General features: G+C 44.4%; 1 pseudogene; it reads right to left on the minus strand.

Moving 5' to 3' along the window:
- Window positions 1-2,723: 2,723 nt before the first annotated feature.
- Window positions 2,724-4,062, minus strand: LOC129138063 (peroxisomal succinyl-coenzyme A thioesterase-like; annotated as a pseudogene).
- Window positions 4,063-6,550: the final 2,488 nt, after the last annotated feature.

The following is a 6,550-nucleotide window of genomic DNA, read 5'->3' on the forward strand; positions in this document are numbered from 1 at the left end:
AGGTGGAGATGGGTGGATCACGAGGTCAGGAGTTCAAGACCAGCCTGGCCAACATAGTGAAACCCCGTCTGTACTAAAAACACAAAAATTAGCTGGGCATGGTGGCATGTGCCTGTAGTCCCAGCTACTCGGGAGGCTGAGGCAGGAGAATCTCTTGAACCCAGGAGTTGGAGGTTGCAGTAGGCTGAGATCATGCCACTGCACTCCAGCTTGAGCAACAGAGAGAGACTTTTTCTCAAAAAAAAAATAAATAAATAAAAAGCAAAGAAAGAAAATATCACCTTGATTTCAAAATCTCTCAGACAGTATGAGAAAAGAAAATTATGGGGTAGTTGTATTCATGAAGGTAGATGCAAAGTTCTTATCTAAATCATTAAGGAAACAACTTTATTAATTTTTAGCCAACTAGATTATGACCAACTTGAGATATTTATTCCAGAAATGCAAGTTTGACTTATTATTTAAAAATCAGTTAATATGATTCCCCACATTAACGTATTAATTTAGAAAGAACCCCAGGATCATCTCAAAAGATACAGAAAAGATGATAGAATTTCAAATCCAATTATCATCAAGCCTCTTGGAAAAATAGAGATACAAGGAAACTTCTAAGAAAGGATATCCAGGGAGAAATTTAAGCGCATTTTTTGATGGGCATGGTGCCTCACACCTGTAATCCCAGCACTTCGGGAGGCTGAGGCAGGAGGATTACTTGAGCCCAGGAGTTTGAGACCAGCCTGGGCAATATAGTGAGACCTCATCTCTACAAAAAATTTTAAAAATTAGCTGGGTGTGGTGGTACTTGTCCCAGCTACTCAGGAGGCTGAGTCAGGAGAACTACTTGAGCCTAGGAGGTAGAGGCTGGAGTGAGCCCTGATGGCACCATTGCACTCCAACCTAGGCGACAGAGGGAGACCCTGTTTCAAAAAACCAACAACACATTTTTTACTTAGTGATGAAATACCGAAATCTTTCCCTTTAAGATCAGGACCAAGGCAAGAAGGCCTGCTACCATCACTGCTAGTCAACACTGTACTGGCTGCGTCACTTGGTGACCAAAAAAGGCTCTATCATCTGCAATGCTTCTCGTTCTGTGCTAATGATAAAATGTTACTCCAGCTTCACACTAATAAAGTCATTCCAGTGTGAAGACACTGGTTGGGTCTGACATATTAATGTCACATGTCTCTTTTCTGGAGGGTCATGTATTGTGAACTCTTTAGTGATAAATGGAGGTGAGACAGGAGAATAGGTCCGGAGGCAGGGAACCTAAGGCCATTCCCGCTGACTTCTTAGAACTGAATCGAAAGGAAAACCCCGTCTCTCCACACCCAAATAACAAAAGGATCAGAGGTTACTACCTTTGCACTGTGTGGCGGATGAAAAATGGAAAGTACCTCTGATTGGTCCCCTCCCGCAATCAATCAGACATTTGCATAGGGCGTAACTTTGTAACTACCTTTTAGTCTCTGATTGGTCCTGTCTTCTGCAACCAATCAGACTGGTTGTGGGCCACTCCTTCATTTACATAGGGTGTAACCAAGTAACCAATGGGAAGCCTCTAGAGGGTATTTAAACCCCAGAAAATTCTGTAACCAGCACTCTTTGAGGCTTGAGCCTGCTCCCACTCTGTAGAGTGTACTTTCATTTCAATACATCTGTGCTTCCGTTGCTTCATTGTTTTGTTGCTTTGTGCATTTTGTCCAATTCTTTGTTCAAAACATCAAGAACCTGGATGACTACTATGAGACAAGAACTTAGCTTAAATCCCTACTACACTAATAACAGTTACCAGATTTCTCTACCTCTGTAAAGATTTCAATTGCTATAAAAACATTTACATTTCTAATATACATCTTTTCTCTTATGGAAATGCTTTGGTGAGTGTAAAGATTTGACTTTCAATGGAAATATTTACCACACAGTAATATGTGTATGGCTTCATTTTTTCCATACTCTGCATTTATTTGGTTCCTTCCCTGTGAAGACTTTTTGAGTATCAGGAAGCATTGATTGAAAGCCAAACACCTCAATACATTTATCACATTTACTTAGTTTTTCTCCCATCTTGAATGGATGAGAATTTAAGCTGTTTAAATTTATTATATATAAAACATGTATTAGGTTTCAGACTGACGTGAACACTCTGTCTATCAAGTCTTGACATTGATAACTACATTTCTAAAATGTCATTTAATTTCCAATTGCAAACATCCCCAGTGTTATATCTCTTAGATATCTCCTCTGTGGCCTCTCCAGGCGGCTACCTTGTGTTTTGAGGAGATGGCTGTGCTAGATAGAGGCTGTAACTCAACAACTTCTCTTTACCTGTATCTATGGGAAAATTAAGTTACATGTATGATACTTTGTTCAGAGATTTCTAGTTTACTAATTTTTTTTTCTTGAGACAGAATCTTGCTCTTATCTTCCAGGATGGAGTGCAATGGCATGATCTTGGCTCACTGCAACCTCTGCTTCCTGGGTTCAAGCGATTCTCCTGCCTCAGCCTCCCAAGTAGCTGGGATCACAGGTGCCCGCCACCACTCCTGGCTGAGTTTTGTATTTTTTTGTAGAGATGGGGTTTCGCCATGTTGGCCAGGCTGGTCTCGAACTCCTGACCTCATGATCTGCACGCCTCAGCCTCCCAAAGTGCTGGGATTACAGGCGTGAGCTACTGCGCCCGGCCGATTTTTTTTTTTTCAATGACAAAGACATGGCTTTAATGTTATCCAGGAGACAGCTGATTCACATAGGGTTATTGAACACTAGAATCTGATCTTGACTCTCTCATGTCAACAACAGACAAATGCATTACAATTTAGGGAAAGCTGTTTTCTGGGTACCTCCCAGGTGTTTGCAGAAGGCGGCTAGAATTTGCTTCCAGGCATCTACCTGGGCCTTAGAATGAGCCCTGGCTCCCCAACCCACATCACGTGTTTGTTCAGTAATTTGTGAAGGGAAGCTGGGCACAGGGGGAAGTAAGGAGGCTCAGTGTAAAGCCCAGTCCCAGGGTAACAGATGATCTGGGGTTTTTCCTTTCCATGGGCCTGTAACCGTTCAGAGACTGGGCATACAACTCACTCCTCCAGTTATGGTCATCCTGACCAACAATGAAAAGGATGGGGCCCTGGGCCTTCTCCATTGAAATCATGCTGGGGTTCTCATACCCTCCTACAAGATCATTCTTTATATCCACGACGTCCACGAGGCCTGAGAAAGCTACCTTGATTCTCCTCAGGTCATAGCCCAATGGTGGAATGCTATTCTGCTTACAGTTTATGCCTCTGTTCCCACTGATCCCGGATCCATTGATGGAAACTGTGTCTGAGTCATTCTTCAAGAATGAGGCCATTGAGAGACAAATATCAGCTCCTAGAGAAATGCCCCAAAGCCCAGTGCCTGGGCCTTTTACCTGGGGATGTTGAAGCATGTAGCATAGGGCTTCTTCGAAGTACTCCAGGGGTATGTTGTCCACGTTCTTGGGGAGATCTTCAAAGTTATAACAAGCTAGAGCGAACGTGGCAAAGCCATGGCCAGCAAGGAGGCTGGCTCGATATTCCAACAGGCTCCCTCCAATACCAAAGATGCCAATGATCCCTAGGAAGGGTCCAGGTCCTGGCGGCAGGAAGAGCGTGGCGCGCACCCGGCCCGCGCGCACCGAATCGCGCCGCACCCCCTGTGGGAGGAAGTCGCCCTCGTGCCGCGCCTGTCACAACAGCCGTCCAGGCTCGGGGTCGTGGCCGTCCAGCACCTCCAACTCCACGATAAAGGGAATCTGTACGTCCCGCTTCAGAAAGTGCCAAAAAGGTTTCTTGGATTCCAGGGCCCAGAGCAGCCCCATGGACTCTAGCCCCCTAAAGCTGCCGCCCAGCACGGGCGCGCGCTCCAGGTCCAGCTCGCCGCGGGCGTCGGCGCAGTAGCGGAAGAGCCCACCCTTCTCGCCGCGCAGGGACGCGCGCGCAGCGTGTCCAGCTGCTCCGAGGCCAGGCCGCGCATGGCGATGTGCACCGGCTTGTCTCGGCAGCCGCGGCCCGCGGGCTCCAGGATCAGCGTTGCTGACATCTCGGAGCTGGAGCGGGGAATCTTAAGGTCGAGGCCCGAGGCCCGTCCAAGATCGTGGCAAGTGCGCCGATTGTCCAGAGGGCGTCCGGCGTCCCCTGGTGCCGGGAGCGGCCGGTGGCTGAGCAGTCCCAGAAGGCGCCTGGGACTTTAGACCAGTTAACCCGGCGCCCTGGACTCGTCTGAGGCAAAAGGAGCCAGACTCCTCTCCTGGGTCCTCTCCTTGGGCCCCGGGGAGCGCAGACTTTTTTTTTTTTTTTCCTTTTTTTTAAATTTTGAGACAGGGTCTCGCTCTGTCGCCCAGGCCGGAGTGCAGTGGCCGATCCATAGCTCACTGTAATCTCGATCTCACAGGCTCAAGCTATCCTCCTGCCTTGGCCTTCCGAGTATGTGGGACTACAGGCATGAGTCATCACGCCTGGCCTAAGCCATCACGCCTGGCCTGACTTTTTTTTTTTTTTAACTTGGAAAAAATATATACTTCACTCCCACAAAAATTATTTTAGACTCCTGCCCCATTATTCCTAGAGAATTACAATTTCCAAGTAAAGTAAAAACAAAAAAGTAGTGAAGACAGAAGAGTATTTAACCATATCGCTGTAGAAAATTGTATTGAATATTCTAAGGCATGTGCTTGTCCTTTTTGTGTCTGTTGGTAGAAAAAGAATAAACATTAAACTCAGCTTAGTATTTCCAAAGTAGTAAGAAACACTTTTGCACATAAGGATACTTTGGGAAACCTTGCCTCCCCCACTGTCTTTACGCTGAGTGAGTAACAAGGCTCTGTAAAGACGCAGGGGAATTGGTCACTAGCAGGCAAGGCAGGCATCAAGCACTGTAAGAAATCAGAGACTGACTTCAAAGAAAACTCAGCGTTTACTGATAAATTGTGTTATAATATTACCCCATCAATGGCTAGCCTTCATGCCATGAAAATGCATCCATGTTAATGATGTCACTGTCTTACCTAACTGCAGGTGACAGCTGCCATGACATAGAAATGACATTGAACTTAAGGAAAACACTATACTGTTGCAAAATCCTTGTTAAAACCAAACATCTTAAATGCATTTGAAGCAGCGTGTCTAAGCCACGTAAAATCAAACCCTTGATAGTTATTAGCTGGCCTTCTTCTATAAAGAAAGCTTTCTTTTTTCTTTGTGCTTATTTAATGGGGTACAATCAATTATAGACATAATTGGTGGCACAGGGAAAATAATTATTTCAAGTAGTTTTTAAACACTAGCTGTATAACTAAGAGGGACATATAAAAACAGGGATTGGCAAACTTTTTCTTTAAAGGGCCTGATAGTAAATACAGTCAATCTTCATTCACAGATTCTGTATTTGTGAATTCATCTACTTGCTAAAACTTTTTTATAAACTCAGAGTCAATATTTGCAGCACCTTTGTGGTCATTTGTGGACATCCGAAGAGCGGTGAACATTTTTGAGTCCCTTAACAGGCATGTTCTCAGCCAAAGTCAAACAAAGTGACCCTCTATCTTCTTATTTCAGCTCTCATACTGTAAACAGGTACCCTTTTTGCAGTCCATTTAGTACCTTGGCTTCTCATATTTTTGTTTTTTGCTGGTGATTTTGCTGTTTCAGAGGGACCCCAAATGTAGTAGTGCTAAAGTGCTGTTGATATTCCTATGAATGAGAAAGCGGTCATGTGTCTTACAGAAAAAATACATGTGTTAGATAAGCTTCATACAGGCATGAGTTATGGAGCTGTTGGCCATGAGTTCAATGTTAATGAATCAATAATATATATTAAAGTGTTTAAATAGAAACACAATAAGGCCAGGCGCGGTGGCTCATGCCTATAATCCCAGCACTTTTGGGAGGCCAAGGCGGGTGGATCACCTGAGGTCAGGAGTTTGAGACCAGCCTGGTCAACATGGTGAAACTCCGTCTCTACAAAATACAAAAATCAGCTGGCATGGTGACATGCATCTGTATTCCCAGCTACTCTGGGGGCTGAGGCAGGAGAATTGCTGGAACCCGGGAGGCGGAGGAGGTTGCAGTGAGCCAAGATCCCACCACTGCCCTCCAGCCTGGGTGACAGAGCAAGACCCTATCTCAAAAAAAAAAAAAAAAAAAAAGAAAGAAAGAAAGAAAAAAAGAAAAGAAACACAATAAAATAAGCTTATGCATTCATCGGTTGACTAAAATGTGACCAGATGCTTACAGGAAACTAACCCTGTATTTCCCCTAGAAGCAGTGGAATGGTATTCACTAATTCCGTGTTTGCAGCAAGTTTATAGATCATAACTACTGTGAATAGTGAGAACTGACTGTATTTTAGGCTGCGTGGGCCATCTGGTCTGTGTAACTACTCGAGTCTGTCCTTGTAGCTCAAATATAGCAATAGACAGTACACAATCAAACACGGCTATGTTCCAATAAAACTTTTATTTATGGACACTGAAATTTGACATGTATGATTTTCATATTTCACAAAATATTATTCTCCTTTTCATTGTTTT

The sequence above is a fragment of the Pan troglodytes genome, chromosome 20 (assembly GCF_028858775.2).
Source record: "Pan troglodytes isolate AG18354 chromosome 20, NHGRI_mPanTro3-v2.0_pri, whole genome shotgun sequence".
Taxonomy (NCBI): domain Eukaryota; kingdom Metazoa; phylum Chordata; class Mammalia; order Primates; family Hominidae; genus Pan; species Pan troglodytes.